This window comes from Phycodurus eques, chromosome 6 (assembly GCF_024500275.1).
Source record: "Phycodurus eques isolate BA_2022a chromosome 6, UOR_Pequ_1.1, whole genome shotgun sequence".
Classification (NCBI taxonomy): Eukaryota; Metazoa; Chordata; class Actinopteri; order Syngnathiformes; family Syngnathidae; genus Phycodurus; species Phycodurus eques.
This window is the reverse complement of record NC_084530.1, coordinates 15,609,010-15,630,205: the sequence shown is the minus strand read 5'-3', so window position 1 is coordinate 15,630,205 and position 21,196 is coordinate 15,609,010. Positions and strand designations below refer to the sequence as shown.

Here is a 21,196-nt window from a genome sequence, read left to right as displayed (position 1 = left end):
TGTAACTGCGTGGGTTTTCTGCGGCTACTCCGGTTTCCTCCCACATCCCAAAAATATGCATGGTAGGTTGATTGAAGATAGCTGACATAGGCTCCAGCATACCCGCGACCCTAGTGAGGATAAGCGGTGTAGAAAATGGATGGAAGGCTATACCGGAGCTCGTGTCTGTCAGGTGAGGAAAGTGGACTCGAGCAAAAATAAACTGATTCTAGGTTACAGTCCTTATTCCACCCACCATTAGTAATTGTTTGTTGGAAAAAATATCCACTTTTTGGAATTAGTACTGTATCTCTGTTATACTCCATGTATCATCTTGCCCTATATTTATTTAAAAATTATGAATAATTGCCCATTAGACTAACACTCCCCAAGTATAATTTGTTGAGTCACGGGCCATCGAATCACTGTGGTTCATTTTAAATCTACTAGTTTCATAAAATAGTGCTCATCTTTTGTCTTTTTACAAATAGCACTCCTAAAGGAAATCACGACTGGTCCAAATACAGGATGTCCAAGGCTGGCACACATGGAATGGAATAAGGCCACATTCAATACTGAGAATGTTCTCTTTCTTAAGTAGTTGGTATTTTTGGAAAGACCACATAAGGATGGTCGCAAAATAAGCAGTGAAATGAAAATATGATACGTTCCAATATTTTTCATTTTATTGTATTTTATTTTATTTTTGACGGCTGCAAACAATGGTACACCACCTGGTGTATGGGCTGGTCGTCAAATTTTCTGAGTGATTTCAGGGTCTTGCATGCATGAAAATTAACTTCCGTTGTTGCTGTTTATAATTTCTCATGTGTAAAAAGTGCATAGGCTGATTTAATATTTCTTTTATTCAGAAAATCCTTCAGGCGTATGTATCTATTTTTTTGAATTTCTTTTAGCGCTGTCATGAAGCCATGATAATTCTGGTAACTATAATCAGGTTTAGAAAATGTTTGGTTTTCTCTCTAGCAGTGACTATATTTTAAAGTAGTACTGTCCTTTTTTTTGCAGGGTGATTTATTTAATTTTTTTTGTGGAGCAGCAGTGAAAAGTTAATATTTTTGTTAGAATGAGTGTAATGTTATGGTGAATTTTCATGTATATTTAGTAACTTTAAAAATGTTTTTAAAAATAATACTGAGCGCAGCGATGCTTGTGAACGCATGAATACGTCACAAGTGTGCATTCAGTGGACAAAAACGCCATTGCAATATGGAGGAGCAACACTATGCCAAATTGCAAATGCATCTCGCATTAATCATGAAAGGATTCAGCTGCGTAGTTTTGACCCATCACGATAAAATCGGCCTACCAAGAGAGATTCTGCTTTGTTTTAGTAAACACTCGCTAGTCCTCCTCCACAGCCCAATGTTGTTACTTAAAAGACTAACAGTCGGCAAAAGTTCAACAATGGCATTTGTGCATGGCCTTGGAACGGGCGCCTTGAGCTACCACAGCGCAGGAATGGGTGCCTTGAGCTGCCGTAGTGGAGGAACAGGGGCTATGAGCTGCCGCGGAGCAGGAAGCGGCGCCGTGAGCTGCACAGGAACAGGTGAGGTGAGCTGCAATGGCGCAAGAACGGCCGTGTGCCTTGTGGTGCCGTGGCGCAGGAATGGCTTCTCCATTTTTCTTTTCAGCCCACCTCCATAGAGGTTGGGGAGCACGGAAAACAAGAGGGGCAGAGGGGAGGCCGGGGTAGCACTGGACCCCCTTGAAATCTGATTGGACCCCCCAGGTGCCCCCCCGTGATGATTGAGCTATTACGGCACCGCACGTCTTGTCGAAAGGAATCGTTTGCGTTTTTAAATCAGTGACACCTTTTGACTGCTAAGTCCCTCCTGTACAGTAGTTGGCCTTATGTACCACAAAGAATTGTAATGCACATTTATTAGGACAAGAAGAAGAATTGCCTCAGAAGAAGAGGATTTGCCCCAGAGCCAGTCTACGTCACGACCTCATCCGAAAGTAAGTTTTACGGTGGTGTCCTAATGAGTAACTGTTTAAAATCACTTTTTGTGTTCAGATAGCAGATTGTTTTTCGAGAAGCCACTGGTATCAAGCTAACGTTAACATTAAGTTATATCTCATGGCGGTAAAAACAAAAACTTATCACGCATCGCATGCAGAGTTTCAATAAGCTTCCAGTGCAGTGTGCCAGTCTCTCCCGCCCGCTGGCGCACACAAACTCGGGCACATGGACAAGTTACAGCTCATGGCGTTTCTTGATGACCGGTGTCAGCTTCCATCAGCCACTCCACATTAACGTGTATATTTAATTTGGGTTGCCGCTTATATTTACGTGTTTCGCCAATGATTTTAGAAGAATGAAACTAGCAGACAATCGGCCAGCTAGCTGTTTCATACTCTGTTGGCTGAAAGGAAATATAACGTGAAGGAGGGTGGGGGATTATTATCCTTAACGTTTTGCCCTTTGTTATGTCTCTAAACTGTTGGTATACTGATATGGTTGTTTCAAAGTTTCACCGCTACAGTGTAAAAAGTGTTGCTGTTGCATTTTTTTCTCTTCTGTGCAGCATCTTATTTCATGCATAATGTACTGCACAGCAGGCAAGCTAAAAACACTTATAAGACAAACTAGGGGAGTGCTTTCAAAGAAAAACTAACTTGTTTAAAAAGCATAAATACTGTAATTGAAGTGAATTCTGCCTTTATATTTCATAGTTTGATTTCTGAAACTTCACCAGTATCACCGGTTTGGCTTGTTTAAAATACATATAGCCTGCCTGTAATTCAAGTGAATTCTGCCTTAGTATTTTGTCTATTTTATTATTATATTCAAGAAGTCTGCCTTTTTCATCTACCCAAAAAAAGAAGTCTGCCTTTTTATTTACTTCATATAAAGTGTTCCTTTTTATTTCATATTTCATGTGTGTCATGTTTGTTCATGCTTTATATGTATATATATATATATATATATATATATAATATATATATAAACCTTTCATCTTTTCAAAAGGCTTTTGTATTACTGGGCTATTTTGTTTAGTGAAATTAATTTGAGTTGCTAAAGAATGTCAAAAATGTGGGGTTGCGACTAAATGACAAAGTTGAATTTTGGGTCCTGAAACAAAACCAGTTGGGAACCACTGAGTAGTTGAAAGTTTGAATATTAAACTGACATCTACAGTGGTCTAGTTCCCCTGACATTTCTTTAGGCTTAGGGTAAAACTAAGAGTAACAAAACTTGCCTATTTTTTTTCATAGGGTCTGTTGAGAAATAACAAGACAGGGGGGACAAGCTATGTAAAGATAAGCAAGTCAGCCAACGGTAAGTTGGACAGAGAGAGTGTGAGTGAATAGCTTGTGTGTGGGGTGGGGAGGGGGGGTGTGGTGGATAACTGTGTGAGTGGGTTACTCTGATTATTGAAAAATTGTTGCAGTTATCGCAGTTGTGTTTGTGTGTACATTGTGTTGCAATCATTAATAAACTTTAAATTATGCACACTAATCTCGTCGTCTGTGTGCTTAGTATGTACATTGCAACATTTGGAGACTGATTGCAATTCATTGGTCGAGAAACAAATTTATTGTCATAGACTGTGGACTCGAGGAGGGTAGGTGTGGTCGGCAGGCTGAGTGCCATGGAAGGGGGACTGTTGGCGTGCTGGGTGACACCGTGTGCTTCCTGCTAGATCCTTTTTTCGTTTGTGATACAAATTGGGTTTTCCTGGTGTGAGGCAGACAGGAGTTCAAGATTTACTCAGAAAATTATTTATTTTTGAAAACACTGCATTAACAGTCCAGTCAGTCAGTCAAAGTAACACAGAAACACAACGAAACAAAAAATTCCACGACAAGGAACATGACGGGACGAAGGAAACATGATATATGGTGACAATGCACCACATAGACTGCAAAAAAAGCAGAGAACTACTGTAAATACAAGCAAACTAATGAGCCAAAAAGGCACACCTGGGCAACACACAAGTAGCTGGAGGGAGCTGATTGGTAGACTCAAGGGACAGGGCTGACGAGAACAGGTGTTCTCAATTGTCAGTTTGCTATTTAAAGCATTTCCCCCCCCCCCCTACACCCCCTACCCTAGACAAACCTGTCTCAGAGCTCTACAGACAGTGGACTCTATGTATGCTGCACTTCAGTGTTCGGTGGCCTGTAAACCCCCAGTCGGCATGTATTGTATACGCATAGTGACAACAAAGGAAACGTGTTAAAACTGAAAACTGAGTTGATGCTGAACATAGCAGTACAGAAAAACAAAAACACCCAAGTCTTGGCTGGAGGATCTATCGCCTCATCTTTGAAAAGTTAAAACTTTGAATGTCATTTTGAGCTGAAAACGTACCAGGACTGTACGATTGAATAAACCTATTACACAATCCTAGGTTTTACACATTTTAAGACAGAGGTTATTTTTTGGGCAGATAGCGTGCCAGTAGCTTGTAGCATTGACAGTGGAAACTGTTGTGCCACCTGACCCTTCCACTGGAAATGCTCTGCTAATGCATATCCATGCATGCGATTTATTCCTTTGACTTCATGCTTGGTTTGTGGTCTGACATGCATGGTTACCTGTCGGAGCCTTATATAAACAGGTGTGTGCCTGTGAATCTACTAAAATTTTGAATAAAGCTGTAACATAACAAAAGGTATACTTTCCGAATGTTTCCTGACGTGAGAGTGTTATACAACAAAACAAACAAACTTTTTAGTATGACAAAGGGACATTTTTCACCACTAAACTTCTATGACAATAATAATAAAGGTGATACTTCTTTGACAGATTTGTTTTGTGTGCAGAGAACAAAGGTCACACTTTTGTTTGGCTCGTGTTCAAATTTACTTTTTGTAACAATGTGGTTAGGGTTAGCATTGTTGAGAAATATTAATGGAGGCTGCTCATGGCCTCTTGTTTCTCCTGTGTGAGCACACACACAAGCAATATACTGCCAGTGTCTTATGCGGACCACTTAGGAGACCATCAAATCCAGGGGCATGGTTAAGAGGCAGGATGTGAATCTTCATCTGTCCTCTCAATTACAACAATAAAACAATTCAATTTATTTCAACATGTCACAACATGTTTACCGAGCTGCCCCTTGAATGCATTATGAACAGTAGCTCTATCCCACACACGTGCAAAGCACGTGTTTACTTTAAAGCTTTATTAATTTGCATGCATACCCCCATGTTTCATACACTTATTCTGGTTATGAAAACTATATTTCTTTAGGAAATATTGTCCCTAGTCTCACATTTTCAGATTTCAAATAGGGCCCCGGCACTCTTTAGTTTGGAAATGACTGGGTTGTGTTTAAACATGTCACAAAATAGTTTCAAATGTCGAGCATTTTTCAAAAGTCCAAGCTGATGTCCATGAATGTCTTGTTTTGCTTAAAACACAATGGGCTGTATTTTCGTGAACAGCTTAAATCATGGGTGCGCGTGGTGTAACTCTGCGCAGAGATGGGGTTTTCATAATTGGCAGACGTGTGCAGCCAGCGTATTAAAAAAAAAAAAAAAAAGGGCGGTCTGCGCTGTTGTGGCAGTTAGCACAGCCGACTTCAGTCGCCGCCAATCAAAGTGGCTCCTTTTATTCCCTTTAAATGTGGTGCAATGAGTCTCGCATGGAGAAAATTCTGTGCGGAAGAGCGATCCAAGTGTGACTGTCACCGCTCTTGGCAAGTGTGGCAACAGGCAAAGTGATCAAATACAGTATGAGCTGGTGATCAAATTCATCAAAAGTCAGTAGGGCATTTTATACATGGGCATAAGGAAAATAGGGGGGAATCACATTTTATGAACATATACTGGTTACCGAGGAGTTGTGGAAAAGGTAATAAATTTATACTGCATGTGATGCCCAGGGTGCGTCCGGAAATTCAATCTGATGCCCTAACTCTACTCTGAGAGTGCGTGTGTTCTGCGCATTCCAACAACATTTTGATGACCATACATTTTGGGCGATGCCATGTTGTCGTTTGACGGATTTCGCCGTCTTCAACAGATACTGTATATTTCTCGTGCCGCTACGTCACAGAGCACATCTCCCAAGTTACAAAATGTTGAGCAAAAGAAGGGAAAGTTACTCTGCTGCTTAAAAGAAGAAATTGATCATTATTTTCGATTCAGAAGGGAACTGTGAAGCATCTTGGCAGTTCAACACACGTAATTTATGTGAGATTTTGGAGGAAATCCAAGGAGAAGCTCCTACTTCTTAACACTGTACCATTTTTAACAGTACTGTAACAAACTGGTTTTGTGTGATTATTGTTGTGTGTTGCTTTGAGCAGTCCTAGGAACATGTCGTGTTGCTCGCTGAGCTGCTGCCCTTAGTGCTGTTATTTCTGAGTGGTTTTGAATGCGTCACATTGCCTGGTGTGTGGGAATGGGGGAGAGAGAGAGGGACTGGCGGAGCGAGCTTGTTCTGTTGTTTCTGGCGCCGGCTACAGCCCACAGTAGATGTTTTTTTTTTTTTTTTTTTCCACAATAAAACTCAAGGTAAACAGACGACCGTCACCCGTGGTCATTGAAGATGCTGCAGTACTATTAAAATGGTATACTTACTGTATCATTGAGAATTGATTTGAGTTGATCACTGTCTTTGTTCTTTGCTAATATGGGAACTGCATGGTGAGTAAACGACACGAACGTCAGCACATGTACACACTGCAGAATATTTCTTTGAAAAACCTAATAAATTACAGATAATACTTCAGGTTTTGAGCCTGGATAGCAGCAAATCGATAGTGCGTAATTTACATATGTCAAAGGGATGATTTCTGGGGTCAATTTTGGGGGTGCCTATTATACATGAGAAATTACAGTAAATATATCTGCAGACATTCATGTATCTAGCCACACCCACAATCGTTCGTGTGCCCCCCATAGCTGCTTGCCAGGAGGTGGGATGATTTAAAAAAAAATAATAAATGATGATGATAATAATAATATTGCGTTCAATAAATTGATTTCTGCAATTATTCAGAGGGTTCGATGCATACTGTTAACATATTTATGAATGAAATACGTCTGACATTCACCATGCACGCATGTCCACAGAGCTGGCATGTCTGTCTGCTTGTGCCGCAATCAAATTCACCAAAATTGTTTTCTTCTTTCGCCACAATGGAGAGGAGCAGTGGTATGCAAGCAGATGATCATTTGCTCATAAAAGTTGGCTTTCTCCTTAACAATTTGGGTTAGTTTTTTTTTATTTTTTTTATTTAGTTTAAGGTTGATTGTGTCTCCAGATGTAACACATTTGTTTTTTGTGGCCTAGGGCCTCTCTCACTCTCTGTCTCTGTTTCTCTCTCTCTCTCTCTCTCTCTCTCTCTCTTTCTCTGACTCTCATTCGCTCCTACTGACTATTTTTTCAGAAAGGGAGTGATGCGGCAAGATCTCAGGAACTTCAGCAAAGATCAGCAACTTTGCTGTCTTCTGTGTGCGTGCGTCTCTGTGTGTGGGCGGGTGAGAGAGAGTGCTTTTTTTTTAGCTTTTAAAAATGCAGGTGTTCTGAGAAGACAAGTTCAGATTGTAAGTTTTAATGCACTCGCCCTACATTTAAAGTGGATATGGGTCAGGTTGACTCTTTTTATATACTGTTCTCATTACATTTTTGGGTCAGTCTGATTTTTTTTCAGAGGGCGCCTTTTAAATAAATGATAAATGGTCCTGATATTCTGGTCATCTATAAATATACATGGATGTGTGATGGGACAATTGTATGGAATGAAGTTTTTTCTTAAATGACTGCAAGTGCTGACTAACATAAATAGTAACAGAGCATATTGTGTCTAATGTGTCATCACCAAGTGGCTCTTTTACAATGAGTCAGACTTGGCAGCTGGCAGCGTACTGCCAGGCGGACCCGTCGAGGTGAGCGGAAACCAAGGACAAGGTGGTGAGTGAGCTGACTCCACAGGGGTTAGATCCGAAAATAGAAGTGGTCAGATGGGGCAGTATTGATCAGTAGGAGGTGTGGGGGATCAACACACTGCTCCCACATCAGAGAGACCCATAAGGCAAATAATGAATGCTTATTTTGAGATTTTTTCTCTTTTTTTGCCTGTTAGCATCTTAAAATACAACAACACAATAGGCGTGCTGTTGTCGTTTTATCAAATAACATTTTGCTTTTTGCTCCAGGGCTCCCCCGAACGTATGCAAGAGTGCTAAATAAAAACAAAGAGCCATCATGAGTTGAACTAAACATTTTGCTACGCAACAAAATTTAACAAAATGAGAGGGATCTGGTCTGGGCAGGTTTACTAGGGATTCCCAACCAATTTGTGAGACCAATGACAAAAAAGTAAATTGAGCCACCCATTCTCAAAATGCCCTCGTCATTCCTCGAGAGGTGATAATGAGTCACGGTAGCACAACCTGAGTTAAGCATCAAACAGGCCTGTCATGTTGCCCATGGAGATTTTTTTGTGATGAGCGGATTCAGCATCATGTTCCATTTTCTCCCAGTGCCTCCACATTGCTCGCAATGAGATCGAAACATTAAACAATACACGACGGGTCACTATTAATAACCTCCTAACTCCATGCAAAGGTTTCCCAATGAAATGAATGAAAACATATACATTTTTTTCACAATTGAAAACAGTTGCTAGGTATCTTCATAGTCTGTGACACGCTTTTCCCAAAATACCCCCCCCCAAAAAAAAATAATCAAGAATTATCGCTATATTCTACGCACCCTATTTCTTGTCTTGCTGAAATTAGACCATTTGAGAGGGCAACCCTCTTTTATGCAAGTGAGCGACTGAATCCCCCGCCCCATATGGTGCTGGGCCACTGGCGAGTACAGATTCATGACCATGAAGACCGGGGATGGTTCTAGGGGTTTAAACAGGCTAGTCCAGAATGTGGGGGGAGAAAAAGACAGTAAAAGCGTTTGCATTCATGAAGGCAACAGTTCGCACTCTGCACTGTGTGAATGTGGCATGGACACATCACCAAACAACAAAACCCTCCACCCCATCGGCGTTGACAATTTCATCGAGCAGTCAAGTATGTGCCGCTATCAGAAGCTAACATTGTTGGCTAATGCTAATCTGTGTATCTAACTAAACCTTTTTGCTTTGACCTGATAGAATGGTGTCACACCTGCGGGTGATTCTAATGAAAGTGCCTCTGAACGCTAGTGATTTAGTAATTGTAGTCCAGTGGCCAGACCACAGCTGTCCAGTATAGTTGATCGTGTGGGGGCGGATAAAGGGGGTGGGGGGGGGGGTTTGGATCATCCCCCCCCGCCCCCCCAAAAAAAAACAACAGTTTCTTCATATTTGTTAACAGTCAGTATGACTTGACAGTCGATGATAAATGTGATCTGTGGAAAAAGTCAGCCATCTCTGACCCCTTCTTGTGCTTCTAATTTAATTTACAGGAAACCACTGTCCCTGTGGAAAAACAACCAATCAGAGACAGGGGACTTGACTTTCGAGGCGTCAATCATTTGTCGCACACTCGCAGGCACACCCCCCTGTTACCTTGCTACCGCAGAAAAGGACCAAATTCGAAATGGAGAGTTACAATAACACTAAATGTTATCGGTTTGAAGTTTTATGTTTTTGCGAGGCCACTTGGGTGTTCCCGCGATAAATGAATGAAAATTTGCTAACTGTCCTTTTTATATGTTAATTAAGTCCAGAATGTCTCGCTCACAGGCCTATTTTCAAAAACAGGCCAAGAACAAAACTTCACAATTCATTTCACACATGGTGGGTGGGCGGGCACACCAGAGACCCAACTATTTGTACACAAGCAAGTGAAAAGTAAATCTTCCATAATGTTTCCCCTTTAAGAGTCCACATTGTGGACAGAAGCACTACTGAAAGTTTGAACTTATGGTTGCTCCTGCTTATCGCAAGCATTTTCCTCAAAAGTTCACCTCGTGGCGTTTTTGTTAGTATTTAGGAGCCATCCAGAAGAAGAAAAAATGCTGTTAACAGTTTATTATTTTGCAGTGCTTCCTGTTACTGACCCATGGGTCTAAGCTGAATTGTTGATCATATCTGACAGCTTCTTACTGCAGTTTTGTCCTTTCTGACATCTACACTTACTTGATTTTCTCAGCTCACTCTCAGAGGCCCAAAGCTGTTCAAACTTGACTTACAGTACCTTTTGCATTATTTTGAGCCTGAAGATTCTGACAGGGCAGCAATTCTTTTTTTCCGATGACAGCTCTTCCATTTTTGAAATCATGAATGCCTCCAATCGGATTTCTTCTTGTGAAAACTTTAAAATCGGTTTGTATTCTCTCCTAATTGAGAGGTTCAATGAACAGATGGATGTTGCAGAAAGTATATGTATTTACTTGAATTTATTATACTCATTATAATCCCTCAAGGGAAAATTCAATTCACACTCTTCTGTATATTGTGTTGCACACCACACAGTGTACCAGATGACACACTTGCAGGCATGCATAAAGGGATCTCAAAGTAAAAGGGCTGCACAAACAGTGCTTCACCACTTGATCTGGGATGGTGGGGAAGGTGCCTTGCTCAAGGGTACCTCGACAGTAGCCAGGAAGCAGACTAGCATCTCTCCAAATAGTTGCAATTTTTACATCTGGCCACAACGAGACGGGAACCGTGCCCCTCCGACTCCCAAGCCCGAGTCCTTACAGCAACATGCCGCTCCAGTTCTATATAATTAGCTGCTATATTAACTCCTACAGTACTAATAGTTCCTTGTGAATTGTTTTGTTCCAGCAACAGTGGTATTGAGCGGCACAATTACTTTTTAATTGTTTGTATACCAGTTTCTCTGCCAGAGCCACTTTCAAGTGACAGCCATTTATTTATTTATTTCTGCTTTAGCTTGAGACATCTATTCATTTTCTATAACGCTTGTTCTCATTGGGGTCACGGGTGGCATAGGGCCTAACCCAGCTGGCTTTGTGTGAAAGGCGAGGTACACTGGACCAGTCGCCGGCCAATCACAGGGAGTCGTTTGGTACAGTTAAATTTTGCCAATTTTGTACTTTGTACTACTCCAACAGATGCATCTTGACTGTGGATTTTCTGTTGGGTTTATAATTTAGTTTGTTGCTCTATGGTTGTTTATTTTATTATTTCTGTGTTTTGAAACTTTGGCTGCATCTGTGTTATGCTCCTTGTTTGGCGTTCACACTGCAGTAAAACAACATGCATATTTAGCACTTTTTTTCAGTTTGCATTTCAAAGAATCTTAAATTACACATCACTACTGCAGAGGAGAAACAACTTCACTCACTTCAACGTCACTTCCTCTTTGGCATTTTCTTCTGTTCATTTGATCACAATGTGATGTGTTTCTTTGACATTTCTGCAAAGGCCGAAAAAAAGTATTGTTTTACTGAAGAGGGGGGTATTAGAGTATGTTTCTTGTATGGGAGTCAATATCAGCATAAGGTGCCTTCGAGACTTGCCCATTCCACCCCCAAAAAATCTGAAATTTTCCATTGAACTTCATGTAAATTGTAATAAGTAGATGAGATGCAATGCTGGTCAAGCTCCAACACTTTTACAGTGGGCAAAATATGTGAGTTTGCTGACAGGGTGGGCAATGACAGGGCATTTTTGGCTAATGTTAGCATTTTACGAGCACTTAGCAACATGATTCAGTTAGCATGCTGACTGTGTACTATTTAAAATATATATTGTTTTTACATTTTTGAATTATTTTTATATCAATTATTTGACACTTGACAGAGGGGTCATGTTTAGCTTGACATCCCACGACACACAATATGATGTAAATTACGAAACATCAGTGTAAATATTAGTTCTGCAACTGGCCACTGTTTCAGCCTACATTGAATAAAGACAAAATGCTTTCATCAGAGGGTCTCTTAATGGCTTTTACCCCATATTGACAGGGTAGAAAGCATTTTCAGGAACATGCAAAATGTTTGCTATGATCACGAAAATGGAATATATATGATCAAAATAACTGTTTTTATCAAATAACTTCTGTACAATACATCCATGTTTAAAAAAAAAATAACTTTAGCAGAACACTGTGTGAGACATGCCAAATCCTATGTCCAATTGGGGAAAATGGTGTAATATGAAGAAAAACATTTTGGAGACTTATCATGGTATTGGTATGTGTGTAAATGTTTGGCCACTTTCAGTATAAAATGACCTCAGAGTCTCTTTATTCTGCAACATTTTCGAGATGACTGAGTGATTCTGATAACACCAGAGGCACTTCAGAATCAGAATCATCTTTATTTGCCAAGTATGTCCAAAACACACAAGGAATTTGTCTCCGGTAGTTGGAGCCGCTCTAGTACAACAGACAGTCAATTTACAGAACACTTTGGAGACATAAAGACATTGTCAAAAAACAATTGTGCAAAATGATGCAGAGTCCTCTAGCACTTAGAGCAGTTCGAATGACTAATATTGCAATAGTCCGGTGTAATGACTATCAGAATCAGAATAAAGGGCGCTGAGACTTCAAGGAGTGTATGCGGTTTAAAGTGACGAGTAGTGCGATCATCTGGGACAATGATCGGTTGTGCAAATGTTACAGATACTCCTCAATCAGTGTGCAAATGGAGCAGATGCTACTCTGGCATGAGTGGCCAGTATATGCAAAGAGTGCAGCATGGCGAGACAACTACAGTGAGTGCACGAGTAATACATAATTGGCCCCACAGAAATGTTAACAACGAACTCAAGTCAAAAAATTTCCAGCTTGTTGTAATGGAATTATAGGTTAGGTGTTTAAGAAGTTGATCGCAAGAGGGAAGAAGCTGTTGGAATGTCTACTACTTCTAGTTTGCGTTGATCGGTAGCGCCTACCTGAGGGAAGGAGCTGGAAGACCTGGTGACTGGGGTGCTAGACGGTCCGAGAGGATTTTGCACGCCCTTGTCTTAGTTCTGGCAGCGTGCAAGTCCTCAATGGTGGGTAGGGGGGTACCGACAATCCTTTCAGCAGTTTTGATTGTCCGTTGCAGTCGGAGTTTGTCCTTTTTTGTAGCAGCACCAAACCAGACTGTGATGGAAGAACACAGGACCGATTCGATGACCGCTGTGTAGAACTGTCTCAGCAGCTCCGGTGGCAGGCCGTGCTTTCTCAGAAGCCGCAGGAAGTACATCCTCTGCTGGGCCTTTTTGAGGACGGAGTTGATGTTGGTCGCCCACTTCAGGTCCTGAGAGATTGTAATTCCCAGGAACTTGAAGGTCTCGACGGTTGACACAAGGCAGCTGGACAACGTGAGGGGCAGCTGTGGCGAAGGATGCCTCCTGAAGTCCACGATCATCTCTACAGTCTTGAGCGCGTTCAGCTCCAGGTTGTGTCGGCCGCACCACAGCTCCAGCCGCTCCGCTTCCTGTCGATATGCAGACTCGTCACCGTCCTTGATGAGGCCGATGACAGTGGTGTCATCTGCAAACTTCAGGAGCTTGACAGTCGGGTTCGCTGAGGTGCAGTCGTTCGCGTAGAGAGAGAAGAGCAGCGGAGAGAGGACACAACCTTGGGGCGCCCCAGTGCTGATGCTGCGTGTGGATGAGGTGGCCTCCCCCAGCCTGACCTGCTGTGTCCTGCCCGTCAGAAAGCTGTAAATCCACTTGCAGATGGCAGGTGAGACGCTGAGCTGGAGAAGCTTGGTGGAAAGGAGTTCAGGAATGTTGGTGTTGAACGCTGAGCTGAAGTCCACGAACAGGATCCTCGCGTAGGTCCCTGCACTGTCGAGGTGTTCTAGGATGAAGTGCAGTCCCATGTTGACTGCATCATCCGCAGACCTGTTCGCTTGGTAGGCAAACTGCAGGGGGTCCAGCAGGGGACCTGTGACACTCTTGAGGTGGTCCAGCACGAGACGTTCAAAGGACTTCATGACCACAGATGTCAAAGCTACAGGCCTGTAGTCGTTCAGACCAGAGATTGCAGGTTTCTTGGGGACTGGAATGCTGGTGGAGCGTTTGAAACAGGATGGAACTTCGCACATTTCCAAAGATCTGTTGAAGATCTGAGCGAAGACTGGAGCGAGCTGGTCCGCGCAGACTTTGAGGCAGGATGGGGACACATGGTCCGGGCCTGCCGCTTTGTTAATCTTCTGTTGTTTGAAGATGCGTCTCACATCCTGTTCATGGATGGTTAACGCAGAAGTCAGAGGTGTGGTTGTGGTCGCGGGTGGGGCCGGGTGGGTGTGTGGTGTGAAACTGTCCTTTTCAAATCTGCAGTAGAAGGTATTCAAGTCGTTAGCTAGCGTGCTATTGTTCTCAGCTTGGGGGGATCGTCGCTTGTAATTAGTCAGCGATTGGAATGCATGCCAGACTGATTTAGAGTCGTTCGTGCTAAACTGTTTTTCCAACTTTGCTGCATAGATCCTCTTTGCAATGTTAATTTCTTTAGTAAGCTGGTTTCTAGCTCGATTATACAGGGCCCTGTCCCCGCTCTGATATGCATCTTCCTTAGCTTGGCGAAGCTGCTTAAGTTTAGCGACTCCAAATGCGGGCTGCTGTGTGTGCTGAGCACCGTGACGTCCGTACACCATTTTTCGTTGATATGGAGGCATATCCCGCCGCCCTTTGTTTTCCCCGATGATTCCATGTCACGGTCCGCTCGATGAATGTTGAAGCCGGGAAGCATGACGGTGCCATCGGGTACAGCGTCGCAAAGCCAGGTCTCCGTGAACCACATGGCCGCGGAACGTCCGAAGTTTTTACTGGTCTTTAACAGAAGATGAAGCTCGTCCATTTTGTTGGGTAGGGAGCGTACATTCACGAGGTGGATCGACGGGAACGCCAATCTGTGTCCTCTTCATAGTGATTTTCACCCACTGGCCAGTAGCTCCATACTGCCTGTTTTCTCTGCAGTTAAGTGGAAAGGAGTGGCCAACAGTACCTTGAGAGTGGTGTACGTGTGATAAAATTAGAAGAAGGATCCTTTAATGAATCATTTAGCTACATGTGTGGTTAGAGTGAAGGGGGATTTTATTTCAGTGTGCACAGGGCTCAATTTCCCTCCCTTTGAGACATGAGAGCAGTAATTGGTGAGAGAAACTGACAGGGAAGTTGGCCTCTGTCATGGATGGTGGTGCTTGTGAGTTCAGTTCCCATAGAAAAACAGTGAACCACATCATTTAGTAGCTAGAGTGATCTTTCTATAGGAAGAATTTAAAGACCGCACCTATGGGTAGCCAGCGAGCATCTGACTTTTTTGTGCAGTTGCTGATTTAAAAACAACCCGCTACTTTTGCGACACACACTCTCATTCCCACCCTAAACGTGATCTCTGGAGTGGGAGTGGGGGACCAACCGGGAACCTGAGTTTTGAACATATTGAAGTTTTTGGAGGACAGTGGAAGGGAGACGATAGAGAATGCTGTTGCAATAGTCTAGTCGAGAGGTGATGAAGATTTGGGTGAGTGTTTGAGCGGCTTAGGATGAATGGGTGGGGAAGAAGTGTGTTATGTTATAGCGGTGGAAGAAAGATGTTTTGGTGACGTGGTTGATGTGTGATTTGAAGGAAAAAGTAGGGTCCAGGATATTGGTGAGGTTTTGGACGGGGCAAGTGAGTGACAGTCAGCCATAGAGGTGTAATTTGCGGGAGGAGGCATGGAGGGATTTTGGGCCGAAGGTTATGGTTTCCGTTTTATTGCAGTTCAGTTCAGGAGGTTGTTGTTCATCCATGTTTTTATATTGGTGAGCTAGTCACTGAGGGGGGAGAGAATGATAGGGGTAATGGTTTTGGTGGAGATATACAGTAAAGTATTGTCAGTATAGCAGTAGAAGTGTACACCATGGTTCCGGATGATGTGACCAAATGGCATAATTAATAGGATGGGACCAAGCACTGAGCCTTGAGGGTCCTCGTGTGAGACTTGGGTCCTGTGGGAATTGTTCCTATTGATGGTGGTGTGGTGGAATCTGTCAGACAGGTATGACGTGAAGGAGGAGAGTGCAGAGTTGGAAATGCCAATGGATTGCAGGCGACGGAGGAGGAAAGCATAACTAACGGAGTCAGGGCAGTAGGAGGTCATTGGTTTCTTATAAAGTAAAACCTTATACTATACTCAATGCAGTTATGTATTTATTATGTTAATAATAATATAATATATTATATTCTGCGGCACGGTGAACGACTGGTTAGAGCGTCTGCCTCACAGTTTTGAGGACCGGGGTTCAATCCCCGGCCCCGCCTGTGTGGAGGTTGCATGTTCTCGCCGTGCCTGCGTGGGTTTTCTCCGGGCACTCCGGTTTCCTCTCACATCCCCAAAACATCCATTGGTAGGTTAATTGACAACTCTAAATTGCCCATAGGTGTGAACGTGAGTGTGAATGGTTGTTTGTTTGTATGTGCCCTGCGATTGGCTGGCAACCAGTTCAGGGTGTACCCCGCCTCCTGCCCGATGACAGCTGGGATAGGCTCCAGCACGCCCGCGACCCTAGTGAGGAGAAGCGGCTCAAAAAATGGATGGATGGATGGATAATATAGAACGTTCTATACTATAAGACTTTGTTGCTTATGGAGAGGGATTGTGAATCTAGAAATTGTAGAAATTGATATTTCAATTCTTAATCCGACAACCGAATCAGTTGCATCATTTACTCAAACATGTAGTTGGGAGCTGCTTATCGACGGACAGTTTGCCAATTATAAGGATAATACAGCATTTTTTAAATCACTTTGTTATATTGAGAAAACTGAAGGAAAGACACCAGAAAATATTCATATATCGCACGCAATCCTCTGACAATCAGCAAATTATACTGTGACTGCTACCAGCACCAACAGAATATGAGGGACCCTGACTGATAAAATCGTTGCGAATGATTTCTTCTTCATCAAAGGTTGGTGGGCTGTCACACAAGGCAATGATATCATCTTTAATCAAAGTATACCAAGTGTGAGAGCAACAATAACATTCTTTAAAGATTGGCTTGCAGACTCAAGATATAAGGAAGACCCAAAGTATGGATTGTGCTTTATCTTCCTGCTTTATCTCCACTGTGTCCTCCCACCTCTTTATTGAGGCTCCAATTTACAGCATGAAGCTCACACTATACGTCTATAGGCGGCGGTCTGCGTGTTTTCTTCCTGCTTGCATCTAAAGCATCTCCTCTCTGTCTTGTCATTAAGATCTGGCCCCTGGGCCTTGAGTTTGACACCATTGTCCTAGTATGACTCATATGTTGCAATTTTGCGTGACCTCTGTAAAAGTGGCTGTAGACTGCTTTTTGGAGAAAACCTGTTGTTGTCTTGACAGCTTCCCGGTGAGGTCAAAGCATCTGACTGCTAGGAGTAAACTTGAAATCAACTTGACTATGAAATTACATCTTATTTCACAGCCCACATAGTGCCTTTGTACCTCTGTGGTGGAAAGAAAACTAAAAGTTTTACGACCAATGGGAAAGAGTATGCAGTACTGTATTTACTCATCCGCCACATTTATCACTTGCCCTCACTAGGGATGTGCGTGTGCTGGAAACCTATCGCAGCTAACTCTGGTGGAGAGGCAGGGGACAGACGAGACTGGTCACCTGTCAATCGCGGGGTCCATATAGACAAAAACGAGCCTTTCTACTCACATTTACACCTCTGGGCAACTTAGTCTTCAGTCAACCTAAGAAGCGTATATATGCGGATGTGGGAGGAAGCTGAAGTACCGAGAGAAAACCCACGCAAGCAGAGATGTTCCAATGGAGAGTCAGACCTACATGTCCTGGCTATGAAGCAGACATACTAACCACTATCCTGTCGTGCTGCCTGAACGGCAGATCTATCTTATCATACAGTTTTCTTTATCATTAAAGTATCTAATGCCTGTATCAGACTACAAGACAAATGTTGTCTCTCATGATGGCACTACTACAGACATAAAATATTGCCGTGTCTTTGTCAGACACTGGCAACATTACACAACACATATTACGATATCACCGTATCCCTTCTTTAATGATTACGCCAATCTTGTCAAATCAAACACTGTTGGTGGAGTCAGGACCGGAAAATGTGTCAACGCTACCAGATACAACCGTTACCATGGCGGCAACAACAATGATTGCTTGTGAAGGATTTTTATTGAAAATAAAAAGAACAAAAAGCGGGAAAAAACGTGTGTGTTGACATCCCTGGGTGCTCTGGAGAGGACATTTTGGGCTGTTCATTCTTCAAGGAGAGGTTTAGGTAATGTTCACATACTTTTAATACCGCTAGGAAGCGGGCAACCTAGCTAGTAGTACCGCTAACGTTTGCATGTAACGATGCAGGCCATTCTGTCTGTTCATGCTCTTAAGTTTAAGTAAACATTGGTTTGTGCGTGCGAATAAATGTTGACAATGGCGAGCAAGGGAGGCGATGCGCCGCTTAAAGATGCAAATCCTGTAGTCTGATCCAGTCACTAGCCAAAGGTGCTCAAATATGCACCCGCATGCTTTTCGAGACAGACTTAAACCACACCCTTGTAACTTTGGGGGTATTAACACTAGTCCTTTTTTAACCCCTATAAAAAGTACAGCTTTGGGTTTATTAATTGCTAGTTCCATTATGGATGTGTTTTCGTTTTAATGTGTGAATTCCTGAATTCAAATTTAAATTGGGATTGTAGTTTTGTTGTTGTTGTTTCAACAACAACTTTTCACTAACGCACACCTCGCTCCTTGAGTAGAACCTAGTTACAATACTGAAGTGTTACACACACGTGTTGCATTTTTTTTTTTTTTAAGCTGCACAAGGTTTTCTCGTTGATATGATGCTAACAGGAAATACTAGCACTGCTATTTCAGTCTGAAGATCATCGATATACTTTATGTAGTAGGAATCCTGTACAATTAAGTTAGGCCAGTGAACCACTGACCCCAGGCCTTTACAATGCACTTGACCAACCCACCAAATGTGGCTGCCACGAAAACCTTTTCTGCGTATTTTGGAGTATACTGGGACTTGTCGCCATGCCAGTGATGCACAGACAGCCGAACAGGTCAGAGTTCACTGCTGCGGGTGGAATTTTTAACTTTGTCAGGTGTAGGTGCTTACAAAATTCAATGAAAATGGCTTGTTGAAGTTTGTTGCGAAAAGAAATGTGGACAGTGGAAATCTGCTCTTTAAATAAGTTTGGACTGAGAAAAATGTGCGCTCATTCGCCCTCCAACCAATCAAGATCAATGTGCTTAACATGTCTGGAGATTATAGCTTTGATGAAGATTTCCAATTTATAACGACATCATGAGAGCTTTGGAATTTTGTAGAGACATTTCCTCAAAATTCAGAAGTTAGAACAACAAAAATAAATGCACTGAAATCATCATTTCAAGCTGCAAGGAGGATTCTTGTCACATCTTTGACAGAAGAACAAAAAGAGTGGTGTGGATTTTGGGTAAGCACAAGAAGCCATTCTCAGATGCAAAACAAAATATAGGGATGAACATTTGGTGTGATTTTAATATGTAGTGTATGTTACTTTTGGAATTCCCGAGATGCTTGATTATCCTTAGGAGAGGAATTCATTTTATTTGCAAAAGAAAAATGTTCTTCACCCCCTCCTGATATATTTGTTTTGGATTCATGACAGGGGGTCATGTTTTGTTCTATTCAACTCGTTATTTAATTTGTCCAAATGGAAAAGACATTTAGTTTGTATTTTTGTTTTGAATAAAATACTTTTTGTTTGAAGTATTACTGTACATCATTATCACGTGTGTGCTGACCGACTTCAATAAATGGACCTTTGACTCAAATTATTTGTGGCCCCTTAAAATATGTATTTGAGTACACCTGCACCACACCATCTTATTCTCTAGAGTTATATCTTTTTCATTCAATATGGTATGAACAAAATATTTGGGACTGCATTGTGTGCGCTGACATTTCCCTGAAGTGGGCCTCTTAAATTTGAATTGAGGACCCCTGATACAATTGTACACGGAATGTGTTTATTGAAAGCTTGCCTCTTCCCTCTTGTACTGCTGGATCTGTCGATATTACTGAACAATAAGCTAATGCCTATCTGTTGATGCAGAATGGGCCCAAGGCTTTATTTCACAGAACGTATGTCTGCAAAATGTTATAAGTTGTGTGTAAGTTGAGTTGTGTGTCTTCCTGTTTAACTATAATTATGCAGTGATGAACTTGCAATTGACCTAATTACCCATCCGTTGATGTTGTTTCCAACTGAAGGCAAAGCAGATTTGTGTATGAGAGAGAGAGAGAGAGAGAATGTGAATATGGCAGGTGGAGGTTACTAGTTGAATATATGACACTTATGTACCTTCTCTTCCATGAGGCCATATGGAGGGGAGATAGGAATGGCAGATTTGGCCCAATTAAGCTAGAATCGAAGCATGGACTCCACGCAAACGGGTTCTCATGCACACACACACACACACACACACACACACACACACACATACACAGTTGTGACTCTGGGGTCGCATTATATCACCCTGGGGTTACACCGTCGCACTCCTTCATACGTACACACAAAAATGTTTGCCTTGTGTTCCACGTCTCTGAGCCACTTAAGCAGGTAGTCGGCCTCTTTTGTGCCCGTACAAACACACACACTCAGGCAGTTTTTATGCACACACATTAACCGCAGTCGCACCCTTCCTCGCTCTTTCAAACCTCCATCCAATGCACCACTCTTGCCTTTTCCTTACACTCATAACATCCAACGTAGATCTCCAACTTTTAGCCTTCAGATGAGCACTTATTTTTCCCATCTGAAAGATTTCCCTGCAGCCCAAGGAATCAGTCAGGAATATTAATTTTTTTCTCACTCTCTCTTGGTTGCATTACAAATTCAATGCAACACATCGAAGTACTCTCCCGGCAGGGGCCGAGCACGGCACAACAGCTGTAACTGCATGGGACACAGTGTGTCTACAAGAGTATTCTCACACTGGCGCATGCAGAACAGTACATGAGAGATTTTTTTACTTTGTTTGTTTATTTTGATTGGGTTTTTAGTTGTGATGTGTGGTGTGTTGTGTTGTTTTTGTTTGTTGCCACACCTGACACAAAAGACACAACCGCAACGCAAATGTTCAAACCCGATTCAGGCTTCCTCAATTATTCATAGCGCTATTGCGGTGCTCGGCACAGCGAGAGAGGGAAAGAGAGGAGTGGGGAGGGGGGCTATGTATCCGAAGAAAGGGAGCTTTAAAAATGGAAAATGTAATTGTTGACACTGAGTGACCGTTTCACTGCAACCAGCCTGTCAACCTCTCAAACCTGTGCCCTCTCTTGTTTCCCCATCTGACTTACAGCA

General features: G+C 42.4%; 1 protein-coding gene across 1 annotated transcript in view; it reads left to right on the top strand.

Moving 5' to 3' along the window:
* The window catches only part of LOC133404316 (endonuclease V-like), a 54,816-nt gene extending 47,176 nt beyond the window's left edge, over window positions 1–7,640 (top strand). The window contains exon 9 of the mRNA XM_061680080.1: window positions 7,356–7,640. The gene's annotated coding sequence lies outside the window, so the exon portion shown is untranslated. The remainder of the gene's footprint in view (window positions 1–7,355) is intronic.
* Window positions 7,641–21,196: the final 13,556 nt, after the last annotated feature.